Below are 19597 nucleotides of genomic sequence, written 5' to 3'. Positions count from 1 at the left end.
ATATATTAGTTATATATATATATATATATATATATATACAGGAGATGTATGATATAAGATAGATATAGGATATATATAGTAGATATATATATATATATATATATATATATATTATATATGTATGTAGTATATATATACATATATATATATGTATATATAGATATATACATATATATATATATATATATATATATATAATATCTATATATATATATATATATATATATATATATAGTATATATATAGATATATATATATATAGTAGTTCAACTCAAAGAGTTATGGAAAGAATAATGATGGGAATACCTCTAAGAGACAGAAAAAAGAGTAACATAGATATGGGAGCAAACAAAAGTAGAGGACATTTCAACAACAGTTAAGAAAAAGGAATGGGCGTGGGCAGGACATATAATGAGAATTTCAGTAATAGATGGACAAAAAAGAATAACAGAAATGGTGTCCCTAGAGATTGCAAATGAAGCAGAGGATGGAAGAGAAGACGATGGATTGATGATGATGTTATATATATACATATATATAATATATATACAGTGGTATCTTAGGATACGAAATTCATCTGTTCCGAGGCGGCCTTCGTAACCTGAGCTTTTTGTGTCTTGAATCGCATTTTACATGTAAATTGCCTAATTCATTCCAAGCCCTACAAAAACACCCCAGTAAATTTTATAATAAAGCTAAATTGACCAATAAATAATGAAATACTACAACAATTTGGACCATTCAGTACCTAACTTAATATTTACTATTAATATTTATACTACTTTGTACCTGTAAATAAAGTGTATTAGTGTACATGGTATACAAGAAATACTGTACATACATACATACATATGTAGTAAAATGAGGAACCTTACCTTTCGAGTGAGGCTATCTCCGAAAGTGGCGACAGAGAAGGACAAACGGCAGAAAACTTGTACATACGTACACTTAACCTTAACACTTAACTTTATAAAAAACTTAAAATTAAAATTTTTTTTTTTTTTTTTTTTATTTTTACATTTTTTTTTACTTTTTTATACATTTTTTTTTTTTTTTTTTTGTTTTTTTTTTATAAAATTTCAATTTCTTCACCACTTTCAACTTTGTTTTTTCATAGTATCACTTTGATCTTCCTGTTTGCTTACTCTTAGTAAAGGCTTCTTTAAAAAATAACTATCCAAGGAAGATTGCTTCTGCCTGCTTTTCACAATATTCCTGAAACGACTCAGGAAAACATCATCAAACTGCGCAAGCATACGACCTGTGTAACTTTTTGCTTTTTCGGGTGTCTCTTTTCTACAAATGATTGCACCTTATGAAAAGCAGCTAGAGCATCCTTAATTTCTGCTGTTGTCATAGGGTTGCCCTCCTTCTCCTCCTCGCTGCTGCTAGAGAACTCTTCTTGAACGACGTTATGTTGCATGGCCCCCAACTCCTTCAGGTCATCCGTCGTAAGCTCCTCTGGGTGCTCCTCGAGAAGGTCATTGATGTCGTCCTCGTCAAACACCAGCCTCATGGACTTGCCGAGTGCAACGATCTTGTCAAGATCTGGTTGCGAAACAGTTTCAGGATCGTCAACTGTTTCTGAATCTGCACCAGCTTCGCCCACGTCGAATCCCTCGAAGTCTCGGGTGGATATGGCATCAGGCCAGAGTTTCCTCCACGAAGAATTCAAGGTTCGCCTCGAAACCTTCTGCCAAGCTTCATCGATGAGTCGGATGCATATTACGATATCGAAATGCTCCTTCCAAAATTCGCGCAAATTGAGGTTTGTGGTATCGTTGATGTCAAAACATCTCTTGAAAAGATGTTTCGTATACAGCTTCTTGAAGTTCATATCACTTGCTGGTCCATGGACTGGAGGAGAGGGGTGGTGTTAGGCGGAAGATAAAGAACCTTGATGAAATAATACTCCGCTAGGATACCTTCATCGAGGCCAGGAGGGTGAGCAGGGGCATTGTCCAACAACAGCAGACATTTCATAGGGAGGCATTTCTCTTCCAAGAATTTCTTCACTGTCGGGCCAAAACACAGATTTACCCACTCGGTGAACAAAAGTCTTGTTACCCAGGCTTTTGCATTAGCCCTCCACATCACTGGGAGCTTCTCCTTTAGCACTTTGTGGGCCTTGAAGGCTCGAGGCGTCTCTGAATGATAGACAAGTAGGGGCTTCACCTTGCAATCCCCACTGGCATTCGAACAAAATGCGAGCGTAAGCCTGGCTTTCTTAGGCTTATATCCGGGTAGCTTCTTCTCTTCCTCCGTGATGTACGTCCGACGAGGCATTTTTTTCCAAAAAAGGCCAGTCTCATCACAGTTGAAGACTTGCTGAGAACTGTAGCCTTCCTTGATCGTCATCTTGTCGAACGTCTTAATAAAGGCTTCGGCCACTTTCGTGTCCGAGCTGGCAGCCTCCCCATGCCGCATCACCGAATGAATGCCAGTCTGTTTCCGGAATTTTTCAAACCACCCATGAGAAGCCTTGAAGTCTGCGGTTGGCGTTGATGTCCCTTCTCCGTTGTCTTCGGCCTGGGCAATCAAATCGCCGAAAATAGCGCTGGCCTTCTGGCAGATTGCTGTCTCGGTTATCGTATCGCCAGCGATTTCTGTCTTTTATCCAGACAAGAAGCAGCCTCTCCATCTCGTCGTGCATGTGGCTCTTCTTGTTGGACAAAATAGTCCCGTCCTTGGAAGGTGTAGCTGCTTTGATGGCTTCCATCTGCTTAAGGATGGTGCCTATCGTCGACGGATTTCGGCCGTATTCCTTAGCGATCACATTCAACCACATGCCAGCTTCATACTTTTTGATAATCTCCATCTTCGTCTCCATAGAAAGCATCCTCTTCTTTCCGTGAACTTCAGCAACTTTCTTGGGACCCATGACTATGTATACTGTACGTAATTAAGTTATGTAGTATATGTACTAAAGTTCTCACACAACATGATAAAGTAGTACAACGAAATCACTAACACGAATTTACGTTAATAAACGAAATCGTACAGAACAAACGAATTCCGCGTGCATACACAATGGTGTGAAGCAGTGGGCGAAGGACGCCTTTACGTAAAGCACGATGGAAGAGATGCTAACCAATAGGAGAGGAGGATCTTATGGGGGTGACTAGCATCAGGAAACCAATGGCGGGAGAGCAGGAGGATGGTGGCGAGTCTACTCAGTTGGCAGCGCGCGAGTTTTAAAATTATCAGTGGTCCGAGCGAATCTCGGGACTTTACAGCAACAACCTTTCGTAACCTGAACTATTTTTGTATGTAGAGCCAAAAAAATCTTCGTATTTGCTTTCGTAACTTGAATTTTTGTAAGCTGGGACTTTCGTATGTCGAGGTACCACTGTATTTGTAATTAGAATCGATATCCAACCCCCTCTGCCATGTTAATGAAGTTGAACTTTTGTTGACATAGCTACATTATGAATTTTTATCACATCAAAGGAATGGTTTCCTGAACTCTTAGATGTTCTGGTGAATATACCAAGGCTGCTGCCTCAAAAGATGCAACTACTCAGACAGCCATATTTCCAATGTTTTCACCAAGGCCTGTTTTATTTGGCACTGACAGGCTTCAAACTGTCTGGAAACTTCTTAGAAAGAAGGGATTTTTGAAGGCAGCTTCAGAGGCTGTTGCCAGATGTAGAAGACAATCTTCGAATTTTGTCTACCAAAACAAGTGGAGGATCTTTAGAGAGTGGTGTATGAATTTCAATATCTCCCCTACTTAGACCACTGTGACCCAAATAGCTGATCTTTTGTTGCACTTAAGAGTGGCTAAGAAGCTTTCTACCTATGCCATTAATGCTTATAGAGCTATGTTGGGTTCAGTTTTTTGGCTCAGAGGAATGGATTTGTGTTCCAATTCAGACTTGTCAGATCTTATGAAGTCCTTCAACACCTCCAAATTTAAAGATTCTACTACTGTGTCTTGGAATCTCGATGTTGTGTTAAAGTGGTTGTCTGGGTCTTGTTTGAACCCATGCATTCTATTTCATTGAGAGACTTCGTACGAAAGACCCTCTTTCTAGTTACACTAGTGATGGTGAAACGAGTCAGTGAAGTGCATGCTTTTGACAAAGAGTAGGCTTCACCAAAGGAAACATTTTATTCTTATTCCCTTGGATTTTTAGCCAAGAATGAGTCTGCTGCTAATCCATGGCCTTGTTTTCTTGATTGACAGTCTGATAGAGATCTTGGGACCTGACGATTACCTTTATAGAACAAAAGATATTTGTGGTGATTCGTGTAGTCTGTGGTGCTTCGTTAAACCCCTCCAGACTGCTCTCTAAGGGATGTCGTTTGGGAAGCTCACTCCTTGATTCAAGAAGACTTTTCTTTTATCCAAGGTAAAAGCTCACAAAATTAGCGCAGTAGCCACCTCGTTGACTTTCAAAAGTCAAAAGGAATTTATCTCTGATGGCAATATTATAATCTATATTCTGGAAATATGAATCTGTTTTTGCCTCCCGTTATCTACGTAACATCGAAACCGTGTGTGATAAATGCAGTACCTTGGGTCCATTTTTATCAGCTGGTGTGGCATTGGGAAAGGAAGTGTAGGAACAACTCTTCCTAAATATAGTCTTTCTCCTTGACATAAGGTATTGAAGTTCTTGGGAAGTCTGGAGGTACAAAGCCCTGGGGGAGTACCCTCCAGTTCTTTGGGAGGGTGGTGGTTATTTTATGGGTATATTTGGGTATAGGTAACAGTTTTTTATTTCTGGTTATTTGTTGGTACAGAGTCTTGGGCTGGGACAATTGGCTCATCATTGTTAACCATCGCAGTTGTCCTTCGCTACAAAGTTTCTCACTGAAGTAATAGGCACTTAATGGCTATGCCGCAATGCCACTACGTACATGGTATGGTGAGTGACAACCAGAGGCAGTATTTTCCTGCAGTAACTCTCTCATCAACTAAGGAAACAACAAACATGGTATTAATGTTGACAAAGCTTTCTATTCTTGAATTCATTACATTACTAATGTTTGGGGGTAGAAGTATCCATGCATCCCACCTCCCTCAGTGTGGGTGAGTTACTTAAAACTGACTTTTATAATAAAACAAAGTTTTAATTATACTTACCCAATTACCCAGTAATTACATGATTGGGGCCCACCCTCCATCCCCTAGCATGGATTTTAAGGGGTATAAAACAAACTGATCTCTTTGCCAAGTTGTTCCTCTCTTTCCCCGAAAGTGGGCAGGGCATTTTTACATACCCAAAACAAAGCAGAAAAAGTAGTGCGACCTGCAAATTTCAGAATTTTAACTGCTGGGCGAGCAAACCTCTTAGCTATGTAATTACAGGGTAAGTATAATTAAAACTGTTTTATTAAAAAATGTCATATCTATCAAGGAGCTTAGTTTATACTCTCAAAGCATTTATTCGGAAGTAAAAAAGTTTGATAGTATATACTTAATTAAAAAAAATTAATGTGTCAAATAATATAATTTGGAACCAAATTATGTTATTTGAGGCGCTGTGTGTGTTGCTCATACCAGTTTGTGACAGCTTTAGATTTTTGTACATGAACTTCCCTGACAGATATATACTTAGCTATAGTCTCCGACGTTCCCGACAGAATTTCAAATCTCGCGGCACACGCGACAGGTAGGTCAGGTGGTCTACCTTACCCGCCGCTGGGTGGCGGATGTACGAACCACTCCCGTAAGCTTGTCAGATTTTTCTCTGTCGCGGGAACGATAACAACTGTTGTCGGTTCCTCTCGATAGTTTTTCGATTCTCGCTTGCCTGGAGTTAATTTGGACTTCTTTTGGTGACGTATTCGCTTTGTTTGGCTTGGCATACGCTGATTGTGGACCGGTTTGATTTTGAGTTTGATTTTCTTTAACGATGTCTGATCTAGAATCGGTAGTTAAAACTTCGGTTTTGTTTAGGGTTTGCGTGAATGAAGGATGTAAGGTGAGGTTGCCGAAAGCTTCGGTAGACCCCCCACACGGTGGTTTGCATGAAATGCAGGGGGAGAATGAATGCTTTTGCTAACCCTTGTAATGAATGTAAGGGATTGAATGAAGAAGAATATAAGGCTCTCTCTTCTTATGTTAGGAAGTTGGAACGTGATAGAGTGCGTAAGGCTTCCTCTAGAAGTTCTAGCAGATCTAGAATGAGTGAGTTGGATGTGGATCCTAATAGTACTAACGTAGAATTAGAACCTTCTTCCCAAGTTGCAGCCCCGGCTCCCCGCACGAAGCCGAAGATTCACCTTCGGAGGCGGCAGCTCTGAAAGCCAAGAATCGTTCTATGGATCAGAAGATTCGTCGAGTTGGAAGGTAAGGAGAGTGTTAGTGATCAGTGCAGTGTCCCCAGTGTTGTGGAGGGTGCGTCTGGACCGGCTCCTTAGTGCCTCTAGAAAAGGCCTTAGACCTCTTCCAGACTCCAGTTCCAGTGGAGTAGGAAAGTCGAAAGCCGCAGGAGGGCTAGGGAGAGCCCCCACCGGTCAGGCGTCCCCTCGGCAGATCCTGAAGTACGCTCCCAGGCTGCCTCGGATCGCTACAAGAAGGAGCTCCTACGCCAATGCTTCTCCTCTTCGTCGTCTCCCTCTCACGAAGAGAGGTTGGAACTCCCCGGATGCGTCGCGCCCGTTGAAGAGGGCTTGGAAGGCTCCCCTGCAGTCCTTTGGCTTCTAGTCCGGAGGTTTTCCCGGAAGAATCGTCGGTGGAGGCGAAGAAAACAACCCAAGAAATCCTGGTGATCGTTCTTCTTCTCGCGCTCCGCTCGGCGCCTGCTTCCGAGGAAGAACAAGAAGATTCTCCTACGAGAGTACTCGCGGGACTTCAAGCTCAGATCACGGCGCTAGCAGACTCTCTAGCAGTTAGATCACGTAGGAAGAAGGACGTTTCTCTTCCGATCAAGAGATCTAGCGCCGCTCTTCAGAGGATCGTTCTCCTTCATATGGGGAGGTTTCGTATGAAGGTGGGGCTCGTGAGCGCCCTCGCTCGAGTGAGCGCCCTCGCTAAGCGTGAGCGCCCTCGCTCGACAGTGAGCGCCCTCGCTCGCCTGGCTCTCTCTCGATTTCAAGACGCCAAACATCAGTAGGACGCTCTATGGAGAAAGAAGTTTTTTCTTCAGATTGGATTCCCGCTTCCGGTAAGCGCACTGCACCTGCTCATCACGCGATTTCTTCAACTCCCTCGCGTGAAACTTCTCCTCAGCAGCCTCAAGATTCTAGAAGGCGCCCTTTATACAAGTAGGCGTTCTTCTTCCAGATGTCACTCTCCTCGAGTGTCGGATCGTGACTTCTCTCCTGACAGGCATCTAGAGTCTGGTAGGAGTCGTGTGCATGATAGACGGCCTACTGTTAGCCGCTCCCCGCAAGGTAGGCGCCAAGAGCCTACTGCACATAGATCTCCTAGTAGGCGCTCGTCTCTTTTAAGGCGTCATACTCCTGATTATTCTCCTAGGGGCAGACAACAAGAGTCTTTCAAGCGCCCTTCTCCGTGTAGGCGCACTTCTCCTGACCGTTTGTCTCTTGGTAGGCACCAGGAATCCCGGAGGCGCTCGTTAGTTTTGAAGCGCCCTTCTCCTGAATGTTACCCTCTTGTTAGACGTCAAGAGTCTCGCAAGCAGCCTTCTCCTAGTAGGCGCATTTCGCCTTCCAGTCGGACTTCCGTTGATCGTACGCAACTGGACAGGTATGGAGAGCCGCGCAAGCGCTCTGCTCTCGATAGGCGCTCTTCTCCTGGCAGCCGCTCGCCTCAGGATAGGCGCATAGAGTATAGTAGGCGCTCGCCTCCTCGTAAGCGCCCTGTGGATGTTTCCGAGGATTCTCGGAGTAGGAGCCTACCTCTCCTTCGGCTGAGATTCCGTATACCTCGAAGAGGGAGTCTCATCGTAGACTTCCAGATCTTCTCATCGTTCTCCAGTGGATGTGAACTCTTCTAAGAGAGGGCGTTCTCCAACCTCTCGCTCAACTCCTGCTAGGATCCCTTCGTCACATAAGGATCTTCGCGCTCGCCTCGAGAAGACGTCCTAGAAGGTTCGGATGAGGAAACCGAACACTTCTGCTGCTGTCTCTTCTTACAAAAGAAGCTTAAGATCGAACTTTTACAAGTTTTTGGGGATTCCCTTACGCCTACGGCTCCTCCTTCTCCTCACTCACTTTTTTCAACGGCGAAGACAGCGAAGAGTTCTTCTTGTGTGAGGATGAAGCCAACTCTTTCTATGAAGAAGGCACTGAGGAGTTTTGGTTCCTGGATGGCTTCCAAAGAAGAAGCGGGGAAACGATGTTCGCTTTTCCTCCTTCGAAGTTATCAGGACGCGCTGGTTTCTGGTACGAAACAGGAGAGCCCTTAGGATTGTTGGGTCTACCGTCTTCGGCTGATTCGGATTTTTCGGCACTGGTAGATTCGACAAGGAGAACTGCCCTTAACTCTGCTAAGACGACTTGGGCAATGAATGAATTGGATCATTTGCTCAAAGGTATGTTTAGAGTGCTAGAAGTATTTAACTTCCTTGATTGGTCGTTGGGAGTCCTAGCCAAGAAAATTGAAGTGCCAGAGTCAATTTCGCCAGAAGATCTTATGTGTGTTTTGTCTTGTATGGACAAGTCGGTAAGAGACGGAGCGAGTGAAATCGCCTCCCTTTATGGGGCCGGGATCGTAAGAAGAGGTCGGTTTATTGTTCCTTCTTAACGAAGTCGGTCTCCCATGCTCAGAGGTCTTCTTTGCTGTTTGCCTCCTCTGTCTACTCAGTTGTTCCCGAAACATCGAGTGCAGGACATTTCGAGGTCACTTTCGGCCAAAGCCACCCAGGACCTTTTGGCACAGTCGGCAAGAAAACCTCGCCCTTCCTTCCCTACCAAGGCTAAGAAGGAAAAGGCAAGTGTTCGAGAACCCTTTCGAGGGGCATCTTCATCAAGAACCTCTACGTTTAGAGGTCGTAGACCTTCAAGAAGGGGTAAGACTTTCGCCAAGTCTGTTAAAGCCCCCAAATAACTTGCAAGTGCCTTCAATCAACGGTGGGCGCCAGACTCTTAGAGTTTGCAGAAGTCTGGGCCCAAAAAGGGGCGGATCCTTGGACCTTTCTTATTTTGAGGAGAGGTTACCTCATACCCTTTCGTCGAAAGACCTCCCTTGACGGCCATCCCAAGGGAACTGACGGCCAGGTACAGAGACCCCATCATGAATCAAGCTCTCCATCTAGCAGTAGATCAGATGCTGGAGAAGGGGGCTATCGAACTAGTGACAGACCATCATTCATCGGGCTTCTACAACCGCCTTTTCCTAGTTCCGAAGTCCTCAGGGGGATGGAGACCGGTGTTGGATGTAAGCGCCCTGAACGTCTTCGTAGAAAAGAAGAAGTTCACGATGGAAACGCCTTCATCAGTGCTGGCAGCACTTCGTCCAGGGGACTGGATGGTTTCCTTGGATTTACAGACGCTTACTTCCACGTACCGATCCATCCTTCCTCGAGGAAGTTTCTCAGATTCATGATGGGGGGGAAAATTTTTCAGTTCAGGGCTCTGTGTTTCGGCCTCTCGACGGCCCTCAAGGTCCAAGTTCACGGGGATTTGAGGAATGTGGCTCAATGGCTTCATTTGAAAGGGAAAGGGGTGAGGATATCCATGTACCTCGACGATTGGCTAATAAGGGCCAATTAGAAGATCGTTGTTTGAAGGACTTACAAGTAACTTTAGAATTGACGAAGGCTTTGGGACTTCTCGTCAATTTCAAGAAGTCATCACTAATTCCCGAGCAAGAGTGTGTGTATCTCGGGATACAGATGAACTCTCTGAGTTTTCGGGCTTTTCCCTCGCAGGAAAGGATAGCCCGAGGATTCGAGAGAGTAACAACCTTCTTAGGGAAAGAAGTATGCACAGTGAGGGAGTGGATGAGTCTGCTGGGGACGCTCTCCTCTCTGGAGCAATTCGTTTCCCTAGGAAGGTTGCACCTGAGACCACTCCAATTCTTTCTTCAGCGGAATTGGAGTCGTCGTTCTCAGGATTTGACGTTCTCCCTGTCGTTATCCCAGGACATCAAGAAACATCTCTTATGGTGGACAGATCCCAACCTCTTTGCGAAGGACTGTCTCTTCAATCACAGACCCCCAACCTGGTGTTGTTCTCCGACGCGTCGGACATGGGTGGGGTGCAACTCTGGGAACCAGCGAAGTGTCAGGTACCTGGGTGGGGGACCAGGTAGCCTGGCACATCAACAGAAAGGAGTTGATGGCTGTGTGGTTGGCTCTGAAGGCTTTCGAGCCCAAAGTCAGAAGATCGGTAGTGCAGGTCAACGCGGACAACAACACTACAGCTCTGGCATACATCAGGAAACAGGGGGGGACGCATTCCTTCTCCCTGTACGAGACAGCAAGAGACCTTCTTCTGTGGGCAGAAGAAAGAGGAATCAAGCTTCTCACCAGGTTCGTGCAGGGAGAAAGGAATGTAAGAGCAGATCTCCTCAGCAGGAAAGATCAGGTCCTTCCCACAGAGTGGACCCTTCATCTGGATGTATGCCAGAGCCTGTGGAAGTTATGGGGCAGGCCACACATAGACCTCTTTGCCACGTCAAAGAACAAGAGGCTGGATCCTTACTGCTCTCCGATATCAGATCCAGAGCAGTAGCAATAGATGCTCTTCTTCTAGACTGGAACGGACTCAACGTCTACGCGTTTCCCCCCTTCAAGATCCTGGGGCTAACCATCAAGAAGTTCGTCAGAGTCCGATTCAACGAGAATGACCTTAATCGCTCCCTTTTGGCCGGCCCAAGAATGGTTCACAGAGGTACTGGAATGGTTGGTTGGACCTTCCAAGATCGCTCCCGCTAAGGAGTGATCTACTCAGACAACCCCACTTCGACAGGTACAACCCAAAAATATCCTCGCTCTCAGTCTGACTGGTTTCAGACTGTCCACAAAGTTTGGTCAGAGCGAAAGGCTTTTCAGCAAACAGCTGCTAAAGCAATCGCAAGAGCGAGGAGACCTTCCACCTTGCGTGTATACCAGTCAAGTGGGATGTCTTCAGACGTTGGTGCAAGAGGAAGAACATTTCCTCTTCCAGTACCTCTGTGACCCAAATTGCGGATTTCCTTATTTTCCTCAAAGAAGAATGTCATCTGGTTGTGTCAACTATTAAGGGATACCGCAGTATGTTGGCGGCGGTATTTCGGCATAGAGGCTTAAATATATCCGATGATAAGGACCTGCATGATCTTATTAGATCATTTGAAACCATTAAGCGTCCTCATGTAGTACCGAACTGGAATCTAGACGTAGTCCTACAATTCCCTTTGGATCGTCTAGATTCGAACCTCCTGGCTTAGCCTCTTTCAAGGATTTGACGAAGAAGGCTATCTTCCTTTTGGCCCTAGCTACAGCTAAGAGAGTGAGTGAGCTCCAAGCTATTGAGGGCAATGTAGGGTTTAAGGAAGATTCTATGGTGTGTTCATTTCTTCCAAGTTTCCTGGCAAAGAATGAAAACCATCACGCCCCTTGGCCCAGGAGCTTTGAAGTTCGTAGTTTATCTTTTCTAGTAGGGAAGAGCCTGAAAGAACTCTTTGCCCTATGAGAATTATGAAGTATTCCTTAAGAGGAAGGAACAACTTAAGGCTAATCAAGATGTGCTTTGGTGCTCCGTAAAGGACCCCACTCGGCCCATGTCGAAGAATGCTCTTTCCTTTTTTCTGAGAAGCCTTATTACAGAGGCACATGTTGCCTGTAAGGAAGATCATTTTAGACTACTGAAAGTGAAAGCTCACGAGGTGAGAGCCATCGCAACTTCGCTTGCATTCAGAAAAAATATGTCTGTGCGGAACTTGATGGAGGCGACTTTTTGGAGATGCCAATCGGTTTTCGCAAACCACTACCTACGTGATGTAAAAATCACATATGATAAATGCTTCGCCTTGGGTCCTTTCGTATCGGCGGATTCGGTGCTGGGGCAGGGAGCTGAAACTTATCCTGTGTAAATTTTTTATATGTTACCCCTATATTTTATATTGTTGTTTTTGGTTGTCTGAAAGAGGTTGCAGGAGGCACCTCTTTTTGTCGTAATATTAACCCTTTGTATTTTGGTTAGGTGGTCTGGTGGGTTTTGGCTCCTTGCAGAGGTAGTGGTAAGGATCTGTTAGGTAAGCGGACAAGGTCCCTCTAACAGCATCTGACTTGGATTCTACCACAATAGGGGGAATCACATATTCACCCCAGTGGTTAGATCCGAGAGTCTTTCAGCATCAGGTCACGTCCTAGCTGTAGCTCTCCAGGCAATGCAGACTCAGAGATAGTATCTATGAAGTCTTCATCCTGAAAAGGTGAGAACCAAGGTTTTTATATCCTACAACATTAGTTGTTTCCCGTCTTACCTGTATTATTGAGCTGTCTCTTACCTCCACCAAGGGTGCCAATCAGCTAAGTATATATCTGTCAGGGAAGTTCATGTACAAAAATGATATTGTTAAACTACAATAAAGTTTTTGTACATACTTACCTGGCAGATATATACGATTAATGGCCCACCCAGCCTCCCCTCAGGAGACAGGTGGAAGAGAAAAATCTGACAAGCTTACGGGAGTGGTTCGTACATCCGCCACCCAGCGGCGGGTAAGGTAGACCACCTGACCTACCTGTCGCGTGTGCCGCGAGATTTGAAATTCTGTCGGGAACGTCGGAGACTACTAAGTGATATATCTGCCAGGTAAGTATGTACAAAACTTTATTGTAGTTTAACAATATCATATTTGCACAAGACCACAGGAAGTAAAGAGTCCAGTTGCCTCTTGATTACAATGAATTACTGCCAGTTTGCAGAACTTGCAGACTGGTCAGAAAACACTCAAATGTGACAATAATACAAGCAAAGGCACTTTGGAGGCCAAATGTGCAGACAGGAAGCCGGATTCTTGCTCTGTTTTGTAATGTCTCTGCAAAGTGAGCTGATAACACCTGAAGGCAGTAGTAAAGTGATGAATTTGTACAAAACTTCAGTCTTGTTTTCAATGTTTTCAATAATTTTATATTTTTGTCATGACCTTTTAAAGCTCTAGTAGGATTAAATTCAAAATTTGGTTGTGTGGTCAACCTGTTAAGAAAAGTCTTTACTACCCTGAACTATAAGTATTTGTGTATACTTTTCTTTTACCAGATTTAATTTCATAAGCAATATGGGCATTTAATTTATTGAAAGGTGATCGTTTCATTTTTATTCTTCAGGTATGGCAGTGAACTACAATTGCTGACTGGAAGTGGAGGCTTTAAGGAAGGTCTATTAGATGTTTTGTCATTATACACAAACTAAATATTGTGCTCACAATCTGAAAGGTGGTGGACTGGTTTGTTATGGTCATGTTTCTCATAGCTGGTGGAAATGGTGAAAGGTTAGTAATGCTTAGTTTTTTCCTTGAAACCGTGAACTAATATTGAGAGGATCTGTTGAACTTTTACATGTTGTTGTAGATACAAACTAGTACCAAATTCACCCTTATCAGAATGGTAACCCACACATATGTAAAGTGAAGATTATTTGTATAGTATTATGAAATAGTTGTGAAATTCGAATACTTTAGTACATTAGAAGTTGGATTATTCAGTGGGACAGAACTCTTAGATGCAGGAGACTAGCTATCAAGCCTCTTAGGAGAAGCTAAACCTCCCCATTTGATGTTACTTACAAGAGATGACTAACTGATATCTTCATAAAACCTGAGCAGAATTGAGTGAACTGAGACACCTCAAATGTTTTGTTTCAGACAATCTAGAATTTGTTCTAAGTAATTAAAATTTGTTCAGAATGGGGCTATTGTGTCGAATCACTATATACTATCTGGTTTTCCAAAGAACCAGTTAATGAGGAATTGGACTAACTTTATAAAGAGCACTTTAAAAAGCTGGAATATAGTACACTGTTCTTTTTGTATTGAGTCAGTGTACTGTATATTACTGCTGAGTTAAGCATTATTTTTTGGACATTTTAATATTAATGTGTAACAAGATTTTATGTGCTCATGTTTCAGATGTCGAAATGTCTTATCACACATCAGTCGCGTGCTTGTCGGAGGTGTTTTGTGGCCATCTTTCTCAGATTCTCTTTCTGCCACCCATGAACTTCTGCCTGGAGAAGTCACATTTTCTGGAATTATTCACCATGCACAGCTTGTACTCAGCATTGAAATTCCTATGCTGTTTTCAGTGATACAGGTACATCACTGGTGTATCTTTTATAAATAGCATATTCTTGTACATATTATTTAAAGTTAACGTTAGCATTGCAGAGTATAACTCTTGAATGTGAACTTCTAAAAGAAAAATTTTGTTTTGTACAACTTAGATATTGAATATTTTTGGGGAATGTAATTGGCAAAAATTTTAAGGAACCTTTGTATCCTTTGGAACTTTCAGGGTTGAAAGACCTTTTCTTCTGTTAGGTAGTAAGGCCATTTGTGTTTTGACGTGTCTTGATTCAAGGTTGCCATGGGGCTCAACAGCAATTTTATAGATATACATAAACTCATACGTAAATCTAACAGATGTTGTATTTGCTTTTTACAGGCAAATAATTCATGTGTTTGGAATATCTTAGGAGAGTGATTAGATGTCTCTATTTAGGAGTTTTACCTTGGATGGAAGTGTGTCACTACGTAATGATGGTGTTGTTACAAGGACCAGATTATGCTGTTTACTTTGTTGTTGCATTTTTACGCCACTTGCAGAAAATTATCATAAAGTATACAGGACACCACAAGTGTCTCACTGTTTTACAGGTAAGTAAATTTTGGTTGCTTCTGCAGTGATGCTGTAGTTTTACAGACTATGTTGTACATATAGCTCTCACATAAATTTTATAGATTTTTGTGCTGTGTGTTTTTTCATAGCCCAAATTAAGGAATTATCTTAAATATAAACTCTGTATGTGAAGGTTACTGTTGAACAGAACAACACCATAACAAATTATCATTTTTAACCTATGTAGTCATTTTAATTAATGACTTTTGGAAGGTTTGTGTCAAGCAATTCATTTCCTTATATAGCCTTATGATTCAGTAAGAGCTGATGACTAGTCCCTCATCCGTATATATTAAAAAAAAAAGATACCCTTGCTGTTATGATATGAGATTACACCTCATAATTAAGGGATTTTGACATAGGAAAAATCTATTTCTGGGCTCAGCCGTGTCGCCCAGTGAAATGTGTCTTCTTTAGCACACTATTAAGAACTTTCACAACCATTTTTTCTTGAATGTTGATTGTGCAGTTTAATTTTCAGGTGTTTTAGCTGGTTTTCACACATTATTTCTTCATTGCTTCTCAATGATTAAATGGATGTGAGCATAATCAAGAGTCAAGTTTTTATTGAACCCTACATTTTCTGTCTTCTGTTTTCATGTCTGCAAGGACTCAATGGAGCAGCTAGATCATAATTTAGGCTTTAATGAAGAGCAATGCACTCAAGTATTCTGTTGGTATGGGCAGCTAGAGATTTTCTACTTTTACCCATTGCAGTGGCTGCATTATTTTCTAAGAGAGTGTTATCCTTCAACAGACTTCAGCAATTACTGGATGGCGTATTGGTGAGCACCTCAACTTCATGGAAGGGCTGTCTCGCCGTCACCGACGCACTGTTCTCCCAGCCCTCACTAGTCCATTTTATAAATTACGTCATGAATATACTCCTAGACAATTGTGATCAGTATTTTTTTATCTTGTGTCAAGGAAATATTTTTTTATAATCCCATTTAAACCAAAATAAATTTTTGATTATGCAAAGCATTGTTTAAGTCCGTACAGGAAATTCTAAAATATCCAGAACTTCAAAATGCTGTTTTTATGGGGATTTAGGCAAATTTTTATATTAGTATTCTAACTTAGATGCCAAAGATAATTAGGGGCCCAGCTGATATGTGAATGGACAAAAAATTCAAACTTTTTCTTAAACCGGATATGGTGTATGCTAACTGGAATTTTAAGCATGAAGTAAAAGTTTTTTGTAGTTTGCAATTTAGATGAATTTTCCAGAACCTCTCCCATAAACTGAAGAACATGATTTTTATTTGATTAATACACTAAATTGTTTTATAAAATGAATTCCAATAAATTTGACTTAAAATATACCATAAAAATGGAAGTAATGGCGAATTTCTCCATTGATACAAGATAGTCAAGAGTCAAGTGGAGCTCAGGAACCCTTAAACATTGGTACAAGTGACAGTGCATCACATCAGTCAACTTTCAGGCCTCTCCTCCTACTGGCTGTTCTATGAGCAAGAGCCTGTGCTGGCATAAGGCCAGCTTAATCTCAAACAACAACAACGGCCTCTCCAAGTTAAGAGGCCCATACATATCTCAAAATATAGGTGATGTAACTTCAAACGGTTACTGCTCCATCATTTTTCAACTGTCATTTATATTTCATACACAGTAGGCTTAAACCTCTCCTAATGATACCATATGCTGATTGTTTTTACATTGGAAAGATGAAATTGAAAAATTTTGTTGGTGACTGAAAATGGAAATGAAAATTGTTTATATTTTTGGAAGCCTGAGATGTATATTTAGAGAACAACATATTTTTGTGAAGGTTATGCAAAGGACTATATGTAGAGTAACTGATATAAGCAAGTAAACTCAATATCATAGCCGTATTATGGTATACATGTATAACCCAGCTGGCCCCTTTAAGAGAAAAAGTTTAGGACAAGTAAAAACTAGTGTATAAATCAAAACTTTAATCAACATTTCAGTATAATTTTTTGTTAACTTTTTAGTAAAATATTTTTATTATTAATGCAAACACAATGTAAACAGGGGGAAAAGGTAATTTATAAAACTAGTTAGCTGAAAAACACTTGTACCCATCTAGTAAAATATCATAGGGCCTTTCTAAAGGAATTACTCTACTGGGAGAAAAAATGGCAACAATAGTTTTGTTTGACTGTTCTGTTATACAACTTAGCAAAAATCCAAGCTTTTCTAGGGCAAAGTAATTGTACTGTATGTATGTCATCTTGGCTCCTAAGAAGGCTAGAGATGCCTTTAAGCAAAGAGAGAGGAAAATCTATAGAGATTTAGAATGATTTCATAGAAAAATGTCAGTGTAGTCTGAATGGCTGATCTGATGAAGGAGTACGAGATCCCCAAACAAACAATTTCTACTATGATAAAAGATGAAGAGACAATGGAAGCAGTTATGTTGCTAATTAGTGGAACCTGTTACAAAACAAAGGTCTCAGAATCAATAAAGTTTCAGAAATTGTTAACTTGGATAAATGAGACTCTGTTGGCCAATGACAGTGTTTTGTGGCCATTTTATGTAGAAAGGTAAGGCAGTTACATGCTGGTGTCTTGAAAACCACACCTGGAATGAGTGCTGATAGAGGTAGCACTCAAAGAGATCAAAAGCTAGTGATGGGTGGTTTGAGAAATTCAAGAAGAGAAGTGGCATATACTACTACAGTGTGGTGAGGCATGGGGAAGCTGCCAATTTCTTAAGATGTTTATGAGAAGTAGGTTAAAGAGCTCAATCACCAAGGGCTGAAGGTTTAGTTTCTCAGCAAGTTCAGTTGTAGCAAGACAGTCTATTTTGGAAGAAAATGCCAAACAGAACCCATATCACACAAAAGAAGTCACTGCCAGGGCAGAAGCCAGTGAAGGTTAACTCATTTGCTCTGTAGGGATGCAGATAGGGACCTAAAACTGAATCCCTTTTTCGCACCACTCAGAAAACTAGGGTTTTTAAGAAAATTCATGTTAAGAACAAGATAAATGTCGGGTAGAGGGCTTGGGGGCCCCCAGGCAATTTTTTGAGTGAGTGAATGAAGTTGCTGGCCATACTACTATCAAGAAATACCTTGGTGAAAAAAAAAATTGCTTCTGAAGCCCCTTTGTGCTGGGGACAATGCTTCTACTACTTATCCCTCAGGCTTGGAAACCAAGTTGCTGCAGGATTTCACTTCATAACTGAAATTCTTGCCCCCAAGTATGGCTGCTCATCCAGCCCTTGGACCAGCAGGTTTTCTTTAATTTTAAGGAACTTGACACCAAAGCATTATTCCTGAAGGGGACTAGTGCCATCATTGCACCTCATGTGGTGCATTGTAGACCTTACTTAAGGTTCCTTGCAGCGTCCCTTTGAACCCTAGCTGCAACACCTTTCATTCCTTTTACTGTACCTCCATTCATATTTTTTTCCTCCATCTTACTTTCTACTCTCTCCTAACAATTGTTCATAGTGCAACTGCAAGGTTTTCCTCCTATTACACCTTTCAAATCTTTTTATTGTCAATATCCCTTTCCGAGCTGTATGACCTCATAGGTCCCAGTGGCTGACCTCAATTGCATTCTATTCTACCAAAGCATTATTCCAGGTGTGCTTTAAAGTGACTTCTGATACAGAGTTGACCCAAAGAAAATTATGGAGGAGCCACTTCAACATCCTCCATTCCATAGGCTCATAAACGAGCCTGGGGGTATGTCTTAGAGGACTAAGAACTCTGCCTGGAGGAAATTATGGTCAGATGCTATAGCAGGAAGGAACTTTGAATTCTTTAAGGATACATCTGCTATGGAGGATTTTGTGTGTCTGGGAAAGTCCATGGTCTTGGAGGTGAGTGATAATGATGATGTGGAGGAGTGCAAAGCAGAGGTCACTACAAACAACTGCAGGACCTTTAGAGGGAGCAGCAACAACAGACAACAGCTGAGGAACTGTTCAGAAGAGGAGGAAGGAAGGGAAGATGGATGTCCCTAGTCCATTAATATAAGAAATTGCACATGGAGTGGAAAGTGTGGTCTCCATAAAAAATATCACATAGGCAAAGCTGTAACAAACCATGTTATAAACCTATTGACTGATAGTCTATGTCTAACTTTAGGAACATTTTAAGATGGAGATAAAAACAAATATTTTTGCACAGGTTGTTAGTGAGACTGAAACAGTCTCATGACGAAAGCAATAGAAAGAACCAGAAAAAAATCACCCCAGAAGTAAAGTTGCCTGCGCCTTCATGTCACTTATCGCACCACATATGACAACTCCCAAATTACAAGTAAATTGAGAATAGTTTTCCATTTATTTCATAACTTTTGTTTGTGTTTTGTGTAATTACTGCATGCTAGACTTGTTAGATTCAAGATAAAGTGCTTTTATTTATTGTATTTTGAATGTTTGTAGTACAAGGTTACTCTTATACCCTTCAGTATATTTTATGGGAAAAATCCGTTTGGTTTAAGGACTGACTGTAAAAGGACAGCCTCCTGCCGCCCCCCCCCCTCTCTCTCTCTCTCTCTCTCTCTCTCTCTCTCTCTCTCTCTCTCTCTCTCTCTCTCTCTCAGAGAATACCCAACCTTGAAATCTACTTGTTGATTCTCTCTCTCTCACACACACACACACCCTTTTTGTAAAATTGCACTGCCTTGAAAATCTACATTGGAGAATCTCTCTCTCTCTCTCTCTCTCTCTCTCTCTCTCTCTCTCTCTCTCTCTCACACACACACATTATATATATATATATATATATATATATATATATATATATATATATATATATATATATATATATATATATATATACATATATATATATATATATATATGACTGGTAAAAGTGTTCTGTAACAACAGAATTCCATCTAATAAAAGG

At 41.7% G+C, this 19597-nt stretch overlaps 1 pseudogene; it reads left to right on the top strand.

Moving 5' to 3' along the window:
• LOC135198455 (protein broad-minded-like) overlaps positions 1-15931 on the top strand; it is an 82472-nt pseudogene extending 66541 nt beyond the window's left edge.
• Positions 15932-19597: the final 3666 nt, after the last annotated feature.

This window comes from Macrobrachium nipponense, chromosome 22, assembly GCF_015104395.2.
Source record: "Macrobrachium nipponense isolate FS-2020 chromosome 22, ASM1510439v2, whole genome shotgun sequence".
Classification (NCBI taxonomy): Eukaryota; Metazoa; Arthropoda; class Malacostraca; order Decapoda; family Palaemonidae; genus Macrobrachium; species Macrobrachium nipponense.
This window is presented reverse-complemented; position numbering and strand designations above follow the sequence as displayed.